The sequence below is a fragment of the Chiloscyllium punctatum genome, chromosome 34, assembly GCF_047496795.1.
Source record: "Chiloscyllium punctatum isolate Juve2018m chromosome 34, sChiPun1.3, whole genome shotgun sequence".
Lineage (NCBI taxonomy): Eukaryota > Metazoa > Chordata > Chondrichthyes > Orectolobiformes > Hemiscylliidae > Chiloscyllium > Chiloscyllium punctatum.
Window position 1 is genome coordinate 70627040 of NC_092772.1, and position 17536 is coordinate 70644575.

Genomic DNA, 17536 nt, shown 5'->3' on the forward strand with positions numbered 1-17536 from the left:
ATTTGTGGTTGAAATCATTGGGTTGGAAGCGTGTTTCATTACCCCAGATCATCAAAGATGCTATCTAAATGTGCATCTTTCTTTCTATCTGTCTGAGTTCACAATCAGATGGACAGGTCAATGTCTGACTGTCTTACCAAATCCCTGATTGTGGGGGGAGGCAGATTCAATCTCAGGTGCCTCACCACTCACTGGGTCACGGAGAAACTCTGCCGTTACAATGAGAGCTTTCTTTGCTGTCACCGCTCCTTGTGCTTCCACCTGATCCCCACTGCCCTTCATTAAATCCCAGCTGTCACTAGTCCACCCACATGGGCATGTTGAAGAGAATGACAGGAGAATGGATTGAAACTGAGAGTTCAATAGCCAGAATGAAAGAGGAAGAAGGAAACAAATGGGGTTTTTGGATCCCAGGGGATACAGACTCCAGGATTAGTCCTTTGTGGGCATTCCCGCAGTAATACAAGACAGCATTCCATGATGAGTGTTAAACCCGGGTGGCAGGAGAGGGAGCCACTGAACATTAGCAGGTTTAGTTCAAACACAGGAGGTTTGTTCAGTCGGTAACAGTGTGTTCGACATGGAGGTGAAGGGAGCAGTGAGGGGAAATGTTACCACAAGCTGCTGATGGATAACTTTCATTGGAACAGGAGGAGGCCATTCAATCCCTCAGCTCTGCTCCGCCATTCATGATGATCATAGCTGATGTGTGACCGAACGTACAACTTTCAAACCTCTCTAATTTCATCATTAAACTCCTCTGCAACAGACAAGATGAGTACTGGAAAGCTAAACATCTGCAAATGCTGGGAAATCAGAAATAAAAACAGACATTGCATGAAAAATTCAGCAGATCTGGCAGCATCTGTGGAGAGTGAACCGTTCGTGTCCAGTGAGCAGTCAGGTGACCAGCTGCAGCTGACCATTTTGCCTTTTCTGGAACACTCGCTGGAACAGATTCTGGTGTGAGGGGAATAAGATTGTCAATAATAGCTGAGAAAACAGGAGGACATGTTCAATTAGAATTAAGAATTAACTTACCCCTCCCAGCAGAACACTTACCGACACAGTCACACTGCGGAGAGGCCATTCACCTGCCTCACGTATGGGAAGGGATTTACTCGATCTTACAACCTGCTGAGGCACCAGAGATGGCACAGTGGATTTAGACATTTCACCTGCTCCATGTGTGAGAAAGGATTCAATCAAATCTCTCACCTGCGGAGACATTAGTGCATTCCCACCGGGGAGAGGTCATTCACCTGCTCAGTGTGTGGAAAAGCATTCATCAGTCCTCTGACCTGCTTAAACACCAGGGAGCGCACTCTGGGGAAAGATCATTCATTTGTTCCTAGTGTGGGGGGAGATTCACTCAAATACAGGACCTGCGGAGTCCCCAGTGAGCCCACACAGGGGGGAGAGGCCATTCAGATGGTCAGTGTGGAAGAAGGGATTCAGTGATTCATCCCGCCCCCGAGATCCCAATGGGTTCACACTGGGTAGGAGCTGTTCACCCCTCTGTGTGACAAGGGATTTGCTGCGTAGTCAACATGATTGAGAGCCCAGTGAGTGCTCACAGGGAAGTGGTCATCCCCCTGCTCCATGTGGACTGCAGGACTCTGATTCTGATGTTACTGTCCATCAGAGTCAGGAGTGGACCTTGTACATGATGACACTGCTGGAGTATTGATGTTGTTGTTAATCACATTAACTGTGTTGGAGTTGACTGAACTTACATTGCCGCTTTCTGAACCTCAGGATGTCTCCCTGGGCAGTAAGTCTCCACAAACAGCAATGTGACAATGAGCAGGGATCATCAGTTTTGATTTAAATTGTGACTGTAGCATGGCTGCTTTGTAGCATGCCTTGTCCATGGCCTGTGTGGAGTTCACACATTCTCCCCATGATAGTGTGGGTCTCCTCCAGGTGCTCTGGTTTCCTCCCACAGTCCAAAGATGTGCAGGTTAGGTGGATCAGTCGTGCTAAAATGACCACATTATCCAGGATTGTGCAGACTCAGTGGATCAGCCAAGAGAAATGGAGTGTTACAATGATAGAGTGTTCTTCGGCTGGTCAGTGGGGTTTGATGGGCCAATGCTCTCCTTCCACACGGTAGGGATTCGAGTCTATGATTGAGGATAAAGGCTACACAGCAGGGTGTCCTTGGAGAAGGAGCATGTAGTGTGTATGAATGCTCTCGGTGCCTTTTGATAGATGTGGGCACCGCAGGGGATATCGTGCTTTATCTCCACCGCTGGCCCCTCCCCACAACTCTACTTTGATTTAGTCCCTTCTCACTCTGTCACTTGTAATGGTTTGCTTGGCCCATATAATGGGCTTTGTTTGGAAATATTCAATTTGTTACACAAATGGTTTCCTGCTGGTGATGATATGTCTAGATGAGAGTGATGCTGGAAAAGCACAGCAGGTCAGGCAGGATCTGAGGAGCTGGAAAATCAACGTTTTGGCAAAAGCTCTTTTCCAGCACCCCTCTAATCTAGGCTCTGATTTCCAGCATCTGCGGTCTTCACTTTTGCACAGCTGGTGGATTATATGTTAACCAAAAGCAAAACGGTGTAATGATAATTTTGATGGTGGGAAGGTTGGTGTGATCACATTTCTGGGTCAGAGAAATAGGCAAAAAGAACGCTTCACATCTCACAGAACGAGAACTGAAAAGCAGTTAAATCAAACCAAAGGTTCAGACAGGGAGGGAATATTTCCCTGGAGTTTGAGTAACTGGAAAGTGATGGTGTCTGGGAATAGACAGGATTTTGTTTTACAAAGGTTGAAAGTTTTAAAACGGGTTATATTCAGACAGTTCAATTTATTTTCTTTAATTTTATTTGTTTTGCAAAAAGTTTTTACAACATTTTAAAAACCAAAATGTACAAACCTTGTATTAAAGATAAATGTTAAATAAAATCCATCAAACCATCCCTCACTGAAAACTGTTGTGGAAGTGCAATCTCCTGGAGAATCCCTGCCCACTCCTTCCTACCCGGGCTCCATGGTTATATACATACCTGGGAGATAGCAGCAGGAGGAGACCATTCAGCCTTTCAATCCTGCTCCACCATTCAATGGGAGACAGCTGACCATCCAGCTCAGTCTCCTGTTCCTGCTGTGTTCCAATCCCCTTTCATGACTTTACCTTGAAGAACTATATCTAAGTCCTCCTTTAGCTTCACTGCCTTTTGTTCCAGTGATGTGGTTGTGTTCCTGTGTGTGGATGTAGGAAGTGGTAATGTGATGGTGCTGCCTCCTGGAGGATGCACTCAGCGTCCCTCATCATCCTGCAGGAACATCAATTGGGTTTCAGCAACTGGAGATAGAACCCATTTCCAGGATATGGGCATCACTGGCTCAGCCAGCATTTATTCCCCATCTCTCGTTACCATTGAGAAGATGGTAGTGAGCTGCTGTCTTGAACCATTCACAGTCCATTTGGCGCAGAGACCGACAATGCTGGGAGGGAGAGTGTTACAGGAGTTTGGCCGAGTGATTCTCTATCTTTGCTTCTTCAAACGCTGGTTAGCTTAATCATGATCTGCCCATGATGTTGAGATTTCAGTCTGCAAATCTTCACCATCTAGCACCCTGTATAAAGGAATGTATACAGGTTAGAAATTCAGAGCAGACAATTCTAGTTTCTCTGGAATATCTTTTTCCCCTTTCTTCCCCCGAAGCTGTAACCCTCCAGCCCTCTTACTCTCTCCCACCATTCTGACTCTACTACCCCCTAATATACATCCTCCCCATTCTCATGGAGTTACTGATAAACAGATCTATGCCACCACTTCCCGTCCCTGGTTAAACTCTGCACCCTTTCTGGGTTCACTTCCTTTCCCTTCAGTTGCTGCAAGTCAATAATGTAACAGCAGAATGAAACAAAAGGAAACAGAAAGGGAGGTGACAGATCCTGGACAGAAGAGGAACCTTCAGTCTGAGAGAATGGGTCAGATCCTTCTTTGTTTCCCATTAGTTGATTCCCACCGTTATAATGAATTGGGGACGGAGAGTGGTCCTACATGAGTGTGGTGACACTTTGACCCCCCCAACTGATCAATACTATAAGCAAATACATTCCTCCTCCAGCCAATCACAGTGTGAAATACTTTCCACAAAGAAAACTTACCCAAAGCACATGCTCCAAAACCCGCCCACATTCTGTACATGTACAGTGCTGGGTTTCCCCACACACGTGTGGGCCCTGCCTCAGGGATTGTGGGAGTCTCCATGAAGCCACTGGAGCCCCGTCTCTAGAAACTGATTGAAAAGTATAGGCTGGAGGGGGTTGTGTTTAGGATCCCCATTCAGACACACAGAACATATGGACTGTCACTGGGTTTTACTGAGACATCTGCTTCCACAACCTGATTTCTGATGTAAGGAATATAGATTCAGCCAACTGGGGCGTAGGGTGGTTAATAGGAGGAGCAGAGTTTAAGCAGAGGTGGTTCAATGGTTAGCATTGCTGACTCACAGTGTCAGGGACCTGGATTTGATTCTAGCCTTCGGCGACTGTGTGGAGTTTACACATTCTCACCGTGTCTGTGCGGGTTTCCTCTGGGTGCTCCAGTTTCATCCCACAGTCCAAAGATGTGCACGTAAAGTGGATTGCCTATGCTACATTGCCCAGTGTCCATGCCTGTGCAGGTTAAGCCATTAACCATGGGAAATACAAGGAATGGGAGAGTCTGCATGGGACGTTCATTATAGGGTTGGTGTGGACTCCATGGACGAATACCCTGTTTCTGCACTGTAGGGATTCTATTCTATTCTTATGAAGAAGAATGTACTTATCTCAATGTGCTGTGAATCTGTGGAATTCCCTATTTAAAATGCAGTGGATGCCAGGACAATGAGCAAATTTACTGAAGAGATACAGATATTGAATTTGCAATGAGATGAAGAGTGAGAAAGAGCAGGTGGGAAAGTCCAGCTGAGACCGAGGTGAGTTCAATCATCGCCATATTAAATGGTGGAGCTAGTTCAACGGGCTGCATTGCCTCTCCTGTGCCCAGGTCTTATCCTCATACGGTAATAACTGGAAAGCTGAATCCAAAAATCACCGCCTTCACCAAAGGAGATTTTTGGAAAAAAACAGGATAGTCAGGGGGATTAGCGTTCCAAACTTAGATAGTGAGGAAGCATGTGGGAGATAATGATTTTGCAATTTTAAACTGAGGGGAGTTAAAAATCACACAACAACAGGTTATAGTCCAACAGGTTTAATTGGATCATGATGAAGGAGCAACACTCTGTAATCTAGTGTGCTTCCAATTATACCTGAGGGACTATAACCTGGTGTTGTGTGATTTTTAACATTGTACACCCCAGTCCAACACCAGCATCTCCAAATCATGTAAACTGAGGGGAGACAGTGATTTATGGTTTTAGACTGTGTATTACATTCACACCATCCCGAATACTCTGTTGTGAATATTTATCCTGTACTTTATTACAAAGCCAACGTCTTTGAGAATGAAATGCAAAACACCCAGGTAACATCTCCTCACCTCGTAATCTGAGAAAAGACTTGTGATAAGTCTGGTTGAATTTAGAATACAGATGGAAATTGGGAAGATTGAATCCAATCCAGATCCTGTGCTTAGATAAAGGAGACGACAATATGATGAGGAAGGAGTTGGCTAATGTAGACTAGAGGCAAAGACTTTAGGGTGAGACAGTTGACAGATAGTGGAGGAATAACAAAGGATTTTTCAAATTGCTCAGCTAAAGTATATATCAGTGAAAAGGAAGGACTGTCGGAAAAGGAGTAATCTGCCGTGGGTGGTTAAGGAAATAAGGGAGTCTATCAAACTGAAATAGAAAACATACAAATTGGCAAAGACCAAGGAGAAACTAGGAGTTTAGAAAAAAAGCTAGATGGAATTGGGGGAGAAAAGTGAGGAGTAGCTGTCCCCAGGGACAGAATATCAGTTCACACTGCTGGAGGGGAACCTATTGTGTGGGGAACATATGGCCTCTGTAATTGTTGAAGCACTTAACTGTTACCATAGAGATAATCCTGATCAAGTTCAAAATCACAGCACACTCCAAAAGCTTGTATTTCCAAATAAACCTGTTGGACTATAACATGGTGATGTTTGGCTTTTAACTTTGCCCACCCCGCTCCAACAGCGGCTCTTCCACATCAGAATCCTGACAGACAGCCACACTGAAACTGAACCGCCTGTCAGATACCTGACTGAGCCACAGGGCCATGAGGGAGGGGTATGTGGTTAAACCACAAAGTGTTGAGCTGAACTCGACTTTTTAACTGCCATTGCCATGGAGATAATATTGACAGAGAGCATACATTCAAAACCACAAACCACAAAGGTAGAAGAATGGGAGCCATACATCGGACAGGTGGGGAGTTACCTAATGCTGCCTGGAGGTGTTCTGCATGTACACTATCCAGGCAACTGCCATGTCTCATCAATAAAAGACTCAAAGAAGATCTCTCAGAGTTCTGTGCCTGGTTATTCCTCTCCAGCAGGGTTCAGGAATATGAGTACACAGCAGTCAGTCTTCACAGTGGAGGATACGAAGAGCATGCCAGTAATTGATAAGGAGACTGAGGAAGGTGAGGAGCAAGAAACTCACATTGTGGAAACAGGCCCTTCGGCCCAACAAGTCCACACCGCACCCGCCGAAGCGCAACCCACCCATACCCCTACATCTACCCCTAACCTAACACTATGGGCAATTTAGCATGGCCAATTCACCTGACCTGCACATCTTTGGAGTGTGGGAGGAAACCGGAGCACCCGGAGGAAACCCACGCAGACACGGAGAGAACGTGCAAACTCCACACAGAGAGTCGCCTGAGGTGGGAATTGAACCCGGGTCTCTGGCGCTGTGAGGCAGCAGTGCTAACCACTGTGCCACCGTGCCGCCCATATCATAAGAGAGTTGGAGCTGGGCAAGCTAATGGAGCTGAAGGTAGATAAGTCTCTTTGCCCTGGTGGATTACATCCCAGGGTGCTACCAGAGATAGCAGGAGAAATAGTAAATATACTCGGAGTCAGGGTCCTACAGCAGAGACAGGCCCTTTGGCCTAAACTGGCCCACGTCGGCCAAAATGTCCATCACACGAACCCATTTCCCTGCACTTGGACCATATGCTTCTGAACCGTTGCTATCCATGTATTTGTCCAAATGTCTTTTACATGTTGTTAATGTACTCACTTCAACCACTTTCCACTGTCAGCTCAGTCCATATACATACCACCCTCTGGGTAAAACAGGTGCCCCTCAGGTTCCTTTTCATAATTTCCCCTCTAACCTTAAACTGATGCCCTCCAGTTCTTGATTCCCTGGGAAAAAGACTGAGTGCATTCACCTTTCCCAAGCCTCTCATGATGTTATACACTTTCAAAAAAGGCTTCCCCTTGTTTCTTCTGCTCTAAAAAAACATCCTCGATTGTCCAACCTCTCCCTATAACTCAGACCCCGAGCCCTGGCAAAAAGTCTTCTAAATTTCTTCTGCACTATTTCCAGTTTAATAACGTTACATTCATCACATTTCCAGGATCTCCCCACGGCACTGGAACCGATGTGACAACGCCAATGATCAATAATTAACTCCTTTACAACAATCCTGTTTTCACAGTATTTTCCATGGTGCAGGTATCCTTGTGTCTTTCTGGTTGCATGATTAATTAAAAACTTGTCCTCAGACAAAACAAACCTGTAACTTAATTATTCCTGGGAAATGTGCCATGTTTTTTCAGACTTTTTAAAACAAATGTACTCTCTCTCCACAGTCACCACACTTACATGGATTTGGCTGTGTCTCAGTACTTTTTTCCAGTCACACTGACATTTGAAATATTCGCCCATGGACAGAATACACACCTTTCCTCCCACATGAAAACGCCAATGATATTCAGAACGAAACGGATCAAGTAACAATCAAAACCGAACAGGAAGTTCAATTTGAATTTCTCATCCACAAATCCGCCCTTTCAGAACCCTACAACAGAGAAAACAAGTCACCACCGTTAACACAGGATGGAAATTCATAAGACAATTATAGGATTAAATTGTAGTTTCTTTGTTCCTCCAATGTTTTAAATCTCAGTCTGAAAATTTCTCTCCCTTGTTAACTGAAATCCAAACCAATCTCCTCACTCTTTTCCTCCACACCCAGTTCTCTCTCTTCTCTTTAAATTCAGCTTTCTCGCTCCTGCCTGCAGAGTAAGAACCAAAAAAAGGGGTGGCACGATGGGACTGCTGCCCCACAGCACTCGGGTCCTAGGCTCAGTTCCAGCCTTGGGTGACTGTCTGTGTGGAGTTTGCACATTCTCCCTGTGTCTGCGTGAGCTTCCTCCGGGTGCTCCGGCTTCCTCCCACAATCCAAAGATGCACAGTTCAGGTGAATCGGCCATGCTAAAGTGCCCATAGCATGAGGTGCATTAGTCAGAGGGAAATGGGTCTGGGTGGGTTACTGTTCCTGAGGGTCGGTGTGGACTTGTTGGGCCGAAGGGCCTGTTTCCACACTGTAGGAAATCTAATCTAATCAAATCAATGAGTCTGACTCGGAGCCTCCTGGGTGTTGGTGAATCCTCCCCCCACCTCCCAGGGTTTCCTTCCGGGTCAGACCTGCACTGATTTTTTCCCCCAATCTGGAACCTCTGATTTATTTCCGCCACTCCAATCCTCTGATGAGAACCAATCCTGCACACACTGGCCAAATCATATCTGGTTGAACTAAAATGAACCAAATTAGAAGTTTAGTTGCAGGCCCACGTTTGTTCCTTTCCATAACCTTGCTGAATCTTCACCCGAGTTCTGATAACTTTCTGCAAAATGCTCCCCCACAGATACACCGACCACTTGTCACGATACCAGGGCAGGGAGCATTCCCTGGGACCTGTTCTCAGAGGAAGGAATGGAGGGAGCTGCCAATAACAGATTAATCCCACAGCCTCCTTCCCTGGCACTGACCCACCCTGCACATATGCCAACAATTGCCCAGCACTGTGCCTGTGCACCAGTCTCCCCTCTTACAGCACATGCTCCAGATCACACAGGAGCCGAGGTGATTGACAGCAGCTGCTGCCCAATAGAGTGGTGGGAGTGGGGCTGGTGGACTGGGACAATGGGATTGTAAACAACGAATGAATGTGGAGGACACTGGGGGATGGACAGGATCAGTGCAGCACTAAGAGGGGATCCTGAATAAAGTGAGCAATGGGAGAGTCTGACAGGACAAACTACAGGATGGTTCTGTTTCAAGGCTCAGGCAGGGACAGCTGGGAGACAGTATGGCCTGGTGGCTTGGGCATGTTTACTAATCAGTCTCTTCAAAGATGCTGTTACTCAATTCTGAACCCGATCCTCCTGGTTCAGAGGTAAGGACACTACCACCATTTCCTGGTGGGCTAGTGGAAAGAAGGGAAGATTTTCTCAACCTCACTCACATGGAAACTCCATGAGTTCCTCCCACTTACTGTCTACGGTGGGAATGGAGGAGACAGAGCAGGTGGGAGGGGGGTTAGGTATATAGGTACTGCCTTTCAAAAGGAATTCATCTGTGTTGGTAATATTAACAAGACTCAATACAGTCACTAACACAAACCTATGTACTTGAACTTTATCCAGAATATTAACAGCCATAACCGGGTGACACAGACCCTAATGTACAGAGTTAAGTCGTGGATATTAATAACGGCTTTGTGTGTGAGAAATCACGTCTCATGAACTTGAGTCAATTTTTTTGAAGTAACAACAAAGAGGATTGATGACGGCAAAGCGGTGGAAATGATTGAAATGGTCTTCAGAAAGGGGTTCAACAAGGCTCCCCGTGGGAGATTGGTAAGCAAGGTTAGAGCTCATGGAATACAGAGAGAACTAGCCATTTGGATACAAAACTGGCTCAAAGGTAGAAGACAGAGGGTGGTAGTGGAAGATTGCTTTTCAGATTGGAGACCCATGACCAGTGGGGTGTCACAAAGGATCAGTGCTGGATCCACTAATTTTCATAATTTATATCAATGATTTGGATGTGAATATAGGAAGTAATGTTAGAAAGATGACACCAAAATTGTAGCTGTAGTGGACAGTGAAGAGGATTACCTCAGATAATAACGGGATCTTGCTCAGATGGTTGAATGTGCTGAGGACTGGCAGATGGAGTTTAATTTAGATAAATGTGAGGTGCTGCATTTTGGAAAAGCAAATATGAGCAGGATGGATACACTTAATGGTAAGGTCCTTGGGAGTGCTGCTGAACAAAGAGACCTTGGAGTGCAGGTTCACAGCTCCTTGAAAGCAGAATCGCAGGTCAATAGGATAGTGAAGAAGGTGTTTAATATACTTTCCTTTATTGTTCAGAGCACTGAGTATAGGAGTTTGGAGGTCATATTGCGGTTGTACAGGACAATGGTTAGTTCATGCTTGGAATATTGCGTGCAATTCTGGTCTCCTTCCTATAAAAAACAATATTGTGAAACTTGAAAGGGGTCAGAAAAGTATTACAAGCATGTTGCTAGGGTTGGAGGATTGGAGCTACAGGGAGAGGATAAATACACTGTTTTCCCTGGAGGGTCAGAGGCTGATGGGTGACCTTATAGAGGTTTATAAAATCAGTAGGGGCAAGGTTAGGGTAAATACACAAAGTCTTTTCTCTGCGGTGGGGAGGAGGTACGATGGGGGGTGGGAGACAGAGGGGGAGACTGAGCTGGGAGAGTGACCGTTATTTTGTAGATTATAACACAATCCTGTTCCTGTTTTCTCCCTGTCCCCTTCCATCTCTCTGAAGGGTTCAGAACAACTGCACAAACCCTGGAAAGTAGTGCTTCAGGGTGATCAAGTATTGAAGGTTGCATTTGGAACGCTGACCTTTATTTGGTCTGTGCAATTGTCAATAAATGGACCTGGGTTCCATTCCACTGTCCTGGATTCATGTCTGTGTCCAACGACACGCCTGCCTCTGACCCTGAAACTGGATCCCCTGTCACTATAGCTCTGCCATTCTCCCTCCTCCCGTTCTGTGCAGCGGATCTATCTGTGGTGTCATGAACCTGGCTGTTGCTGAGTTCCCCTGAGAGTCCACCCCACCTGTCCTTCCCTTATAGAATCCCAAGTGGTGCATACTATCTGTTTGAGAAGGGGAATGATCACTGGGGAGTCCTGCACTTCCTTCCTGAGCCTTTTACTTCATCTGATGGTCATCCTTTCCCTTTCTGCCTGTGTAACCCTCATCTGTAGTGTGACTAACTCACTAAACATGCTCTCCATGACATTCTCAATATTGCTCCACAGTGAGTTCACTCTCAGCTCCAGGTCTGAAAAGCAGTTACCCAGTAGCTGCAGGTGGGCCCACTTCCTGCTCACATAGCCGTCACGGACACTGGAAGTGTCCCTTATTTCCCACATTGTGCAATAGGACCACACCACTGGTCTAAGGTCTCCTGTCACAATGTCTCTCTAGTTTCAGCTAGTTACACCCATTAGGAGAATTTTGATGAGCTAGCAACCTTCCTTCACTTCAAACATTTCCATTATAATCAAAAGCCCCGATCTTTACTGAAGCAGACATTATACACTTTAAAAACTTTTAAAAAACTCTTGCCTGTTCCCTTTGGGACCATGTGAATTTTTGAACGGCCTGAACTAAAACTGCAGCTGTGGTTCACCTTCTCCCTGTCTCACCTCACTCTGTTTACACCCAACTCCAAAACACTCTCATTGAGCCAAGCAGCCCTCACAATGCAGCCCTGTCATTTTCATTGTCTGCTCACACCTACACTGCCCTCAGCCTCCTGTCCTGTTCCAATGTATCTCAATGGGAGCTGAGGAACTGCATCGTCCATAAGGAATTTTAATGAGAAGTTTGCAGGGAATTGAAAATAAGGAGCTTGCAGGTTAACATCATGAAGTGGGTGATTGGGTCTAAATCTGACAGTTCATATAAAGAGACGAGGTGTAATTTGGACAAATTAGTGCTCCCCCTCAGGCCAAATCCTCCTTCCACAGCTGCAGGGCCCAGAATTGAGCACAAACCACAAGGGTGATCCAACCACAAATTTGAACATCTTTCTGCTTTTTGCTTGAAAAAAAGATACTTTCCCACAGACAGAACAGACACACCTTTCTCCTTCCACATTTAAATGTCAATGGTATTCTGATCCTGATGACCCTGTTGACGACAGAACATTGCTTTTGAGATCCCTGTCTCAATTATTCTCAATTAATATCCTATAAAATGAATTCACAAACAAAACTCAGTCAGTGCAGACTGAAGAGTAAAGACAAATATTTCTCTTGGTGCGTGTTTGATGTGTAAATGCTCCTCTTCAAATCACCCCGACCCACCCAGGAAGAGGACATGTCCATGTGCCTCGCTGTACCTTGCCCTAAGTAAAGATGGCGACCATAACCCAGGACCTATCACTGACTGAGGCCCACAGCCGTTTTCCCATTTGCTGTAAACATGGGACCAAGAGTTTCTAATTCAGGCCTAACTACCTGTACAGAGTGTAATTAAACCCTCCCAGTCTAAACTGGATCCAACTCCCCTTTCCAGTTTCCTCCTCCTATACACACCAAGGGTCATTCCACGTCCAGTGACCCTCCCTCAGAACATATAGCAGCTGGGAAAATTAGAATCCCTAGAGTGTGGAATCAGGCCATTCGGCCCAACAAGTCCACACCCACCCTCTTAAGAGTTTCTCAACCAAGCCCATTCCCCGACCCTATTATTCTACATTTCTCCTGACTAATGCACCTAACCTATACATCCCTGAACACTACAAGAAATTTAGCTTGGCCAATTCATTGAAATTTCATATCTTTGGACTGCAGGAGATAGTGGTCAATGAGTAAATAATAGGCAGGGACAGAGCCCAAAAGAGACAGTAACATTTGGAAAGACAAAGGAGTGGACAACAATCTGGCTGGGAGGGTGCATAACTGTTAATGGAGGGGACAGGAACCTTTGTCTGGCAGCATCTCAGTGGAGGTGCTGGAAATGGCAGCTGATAATCTACGTTCTGCTGCAAAACAGACCCCGAGCTTCCAGCTGCCTGTCACTTTAACACACGAGTGTGTTCCCTGGCCAACATGTGTCTCATGCTTACTGCAGTGTTCCAGTGAAGCTTGATGCAAGCTGTCAGAACACTCCAGAACATACCGAAACGCCCCCGTATTTCAAGGACTGCAAATTCCCCTCCCGTGTGGTCAACAATACTCTCCAGTGTATCTCCACCACATCCCACACCTCTGCATTGAACTACACCTCTCCATCTGCAACAAGGATAGAACCTCTCAGTCCTCACCTTCCACCCAGATACAATGCATCAGCCTCCGCTGCTTCCCCCACCTACAATCAGATCCCACCAGAGATATATTTCCCTTTCCATTTCTTTCAGTATTCCACAGAGACCATTCCCTGTGAATTCCTAGTCAGATCCATGGTCCCCACTAACCCACCCTCCACTCCCAGCACCTTCACTTGTCAATGCAAGAGGTGTAAAACTTGTGCCCACACCTCCCCCCTCACATCCAAAGGACCCTTCCACAACCAGCAGAGATTTCCTGCACATCCAAACACCCCACCTATTATGGCCTTTGCTTTCGATGCGGTCTCCTCTCCACTGGGGAGTCCGGACACCAACTTATGGAATGTTTCAGGGACGATTTCTCGGATGCATGAACCAACCAACCCCACTATCCTGTGGCCAACCACTTCAACTTCCCTACTCACTCCGCCAAGGACATGCAAGTCCTGGGGCACCTCCACCACCAAACCCAAGCCACCCGATGCCTGGAGGAAGAAAACCTCATCTTCCACATTGGGACCCTTTAACCACAGAATCAAGGTTTCCTCATCTCCCCTCCCCTGCCTTATCGCAGATCCAACCCTCCAACTCGACACCACCCTCGAACTGTCCCACTTGTCCATCTTCCTTTCCAATTATCCACTCCACCCCATCCTCTCTCCATTACCCTCCACCTACATCTACCTATTGCCTTCCTTGCTCCCTTCCAACCAACCCCACACATCCCTCTTATCTCTCAACCCTCTTACACCCCTCCTCTCTCCCCGACCCCCAATCCTGGCATTCCTGATGAAAGGAATATTCCCAAAACGACGATTCTGTTGCTCCTGGGATACTACCTGACCTGCTGTGCCTCTCCAGCACCACACGTTAACGGAAGCTGGAAGAACAATACCTCATCTTCTACGTGGGGACCCTGCACCCCTCTAGCCCCAGTATCAAATTCAATTATTTTAGGTCCTGAACTCTCCAATGTCCTAGCACCCTAGCCTCTTAACCCACATACCAGCCTACCATTACACATTACCTATGGTTAGTCACTAACAGTTCCCATAAACAGCTATTCACCCCCCCCCCCCCCAGCTAGATCGTTATCCACTCCTTTGTCCAACTGCTCCCATCTCTTTGGAATCTATCACCACCTATCATTTACTCCTTAACCCCTACCTTCTACATTTAAACCGACATTTCTTTTCAGTAACATCAGTTCTGAGGAAGGGTCAGCAGATCCAAAATGTTAACTCTGATTTCTCTTCACAGATGCTGCCAGACCTGCTGAGCTTTACCAGTCCCTTTTGGTTGTTGTGTGAGATTGACAGCATCCGCAGTTCTTTTGGTTCTAATTTACCAGGAATTTCTAATTCAGGTCTAGCAGCCTAAAACCGTGCATTTATAAACCCTCCCAGTCCCACAATAGCTCCATTTCTTCCCCAGACTTTGCAGACTCTCCCACTCCCTTCACACTCACTAGGTCCCCCCTCACCGTGACACTGCGCCTGCACAGATCATGGCCACGTGTTGGCCTGCTGGACCCATCCCAATTCACTCCTATTGGCTGGAGGATCACGCCAATTCTCCTATTGGTCTGAAGCTGATGTCAATCACCCGGGCCCCATTGTGACATGAGTGGGCTCCTCCCAAGAGCATTGGATGCTGAAGAATGACCTCATAGAGCTTTATAAAATCATGAGGTGTATGGATGGGAAAAATAGACAAGGTCTTTTCCCTGGGGTGGGGGAGTCTAGAAGGAGAGGGTGTAGGTTTAAGGTGAGAGGGGAAAGATTTAAAAGGGAACCGAGAGGCAACTTTTTTCATTCCGAGATCGATGCGTGTATGGAATCTCCTGTTCAGGGAAGTGATGGAGGCTGGTACAATTACACCATTTGGCATCTGGATGGGTATGTGAATAGGAAGGGTGTAGAGGGATATGTGCCAAGTGTTGGCAAATGGGACTAGATTAGGTTGGGATATCTGGTCGACATGGACCAGTTTGACCAAAGAGTCTAATTCTATGCTGTAGGTCTCTATGACTCTGCCCTAGGATGAGCTTCATCATTCACGGTGAATGGGCAGTAACACAGAGCACAGGGGTTTGGGGCTGTTCAGCCCATTGGGGCTGTACTCTCCCCCTCTGGAGATGGGGCCAGTCTATCCCAACTCACCTCCCATTTGTCTGTAGCCCTCCAAATCCTTCCTTAAAAATGTTAAATTCCAAATTTGTTTTGACAATAACTACTGAATCTGCATCCAGCTGTCGGTCAAACTGTTCCAGATGCTCAGAACTTAGTGAATAAAATAATCCTCACATTTTTAACCTGCATTATTTGCCAGTTACCTGAAGGGAGTTACTAAAAATTGTGACGTTAATAATTTCTCCCTCTGTCTCTCTGTAAATTAAATACCCTGGAAACAAATCTGCTCCTGGTCTAAATCACTGCCTAACCTTCTCAGCTCCAAGGAGAATTATCTGACCTTCTGCTAACTCTTCATAAAAGAGAAACCCATCTTAATTTTAGTAGTGCTATAAAGATGTACAGCAGAGAAACAGACCCTTCGATCCGACTTTTCCATGCCGACCAGACATCCTAAATTAATCTCATCCCATATGCCAGCTCTTGGCCTATATCCTTCTAAACTTTTGCTAATCATGTACAACATCTCAAAGGCATAATTGGGTAATTGTACCAGCCTCCACATTTCCTCTGGCAGCTCATTCCATACACATACCATGTTCAGCTGGAAACATCGCCCCTTAGATCCCTTTGAAATCTTTTCCCTCACACCTGAAGCCTGTTCCACAAGCTTTGGACTCACATATCCTGGGAATAAGCTCCTGGGATTTCACCCTATCCATGCTGCTCACAATTGTATCCAATTCTCCAGAGAAAACAGCCCCAGCCTATTCACCCTCTACCTACACAGCTCAAACCCTCAACCCGGGCAACATCTTTGCGGATCTTTTCCGAACGCTTTCAAGTTTCACAATATCCTTCCGATAGCAGGGAAACCAGGACTGACACTAGAATTCCAGAAGTGGCTGAGTCAATGTGCTGTTGTGACTGAGTCAATGTGCAGTGCAACCGCAAAATGACATCCCAACTCCACTACTCAATGCACTGACCAGTGCATAGGCAGCAGTGCTAACCACTGTGCCACCGTGCTGCCAAGCTTCTTCACTACCCTGCCTATGATTGCACTTCCAAGGAATTATGAACCTGCACTCCAAGGTCTCTTTGTTTAGCAACATTCCCCAGGACCTTCCCATTAAGTGTATAATTCCTGCCCTCATTTGCTTTTCCAAAATGGAGCACCTCACATTTACCTGAAATAAACTCAATCTGACAATCCTCAGCCATTTGATTGAAGTCCCATTGTACTCTGAGGTAACCTTCTTTGCTGTCCAGTGCACCTCCAATTTTGATGTCTACTGTAAACCTACTAAGTTTACCTCATATATTCACATAGAAATCGTTGATATAAATGATGAAAAGCAGTGGACCCAGCACTGATCCTTTCACCTCATTACAGGCCTCCAGTCCTAAAAGCACTATCCTCCGTTTCCAACCTTACAACCAATTTGTATCCAAATAGCTGGTTCTCTCTGTATCCCATGGTGTCTAACTTGCTAACCAGTCTGTTATGTGGAACCTTTTTGAATGTCTTTCTGAAGTCCAAGTTAGTGATTTATGTACAAAGCCATGCTGACTATCCCTAATCACTTCTTGCCTTTCCAATTACATATAAACCTGTCCTTTAGAATTCCTTCCAACACCTTGTCTGCCACTAACTTTAGGCTCACCAGTGTATTGTTTCCTGGCCTTTCCTCATCACCTTTCTCAAATAATGGCACCTGTCTTGCAGCACCTCACCTGTGGCTGTCGGTGATAGAAATATCTCAGCGAAGGGCCTGACAATCACTTCCCTAACTTCCCACAAAGATTTGGGATACACCTGATCAGGTCCCACAGATTTACTCAGCTTTATGTATAAGACATCCAGTACAACCTCCTCTGTAATATGGACAGTTGTCAAGTTATTACTATTTATTTCTCCAATGTCTCCAGCTTCCATACCCTCTTTCTGTAAAAGCTGACATGAAATCCTCGGATAGTATCTCTCCCACCTTCTGTGGTTCCACAGACATCCTTGTTGACCTTTGAGGGTCCCTATTCTCTGCCTGGTTACTCTTTTGTCCTTAGTGTTTTGTAGAATCCCTTTGGATTGTCCTTAAACCTCTT

General features: G+C 45.9%; 1 long non-coding RNA gene across 5 annotated transcripts in view; it reads right to left on the bottom strand.

The window, feature by feature from the left end:
• Positions 1 to 2895: 2895 nt before the first annotated feature.
• The window catches only part of LOC140458930 (uncharacterized), a 41994-nt gene continuing 27353 nt past the window's right edge, over positions 2896 to 17536 (bottom strand). For 4 of the 5 annotated variants that reach the window (XR_011953782.1, XR_011953781.1, XR_011953778.1 and 1 more), the window contains 2 exons: positions 7870 to 7987; positions 2896 to 3600 (listed from right to left, as the gene is read on the bottom strand). This is a non-coding gene — a long non-coding RNA (uncharacterized lncRNA). The remainder of the gene's footprint in view (positions 3601 to 7869; positions 7988 to 17536) is intronic. The other variant, XR_011953779.1, reaches the window with a different exon arrangement.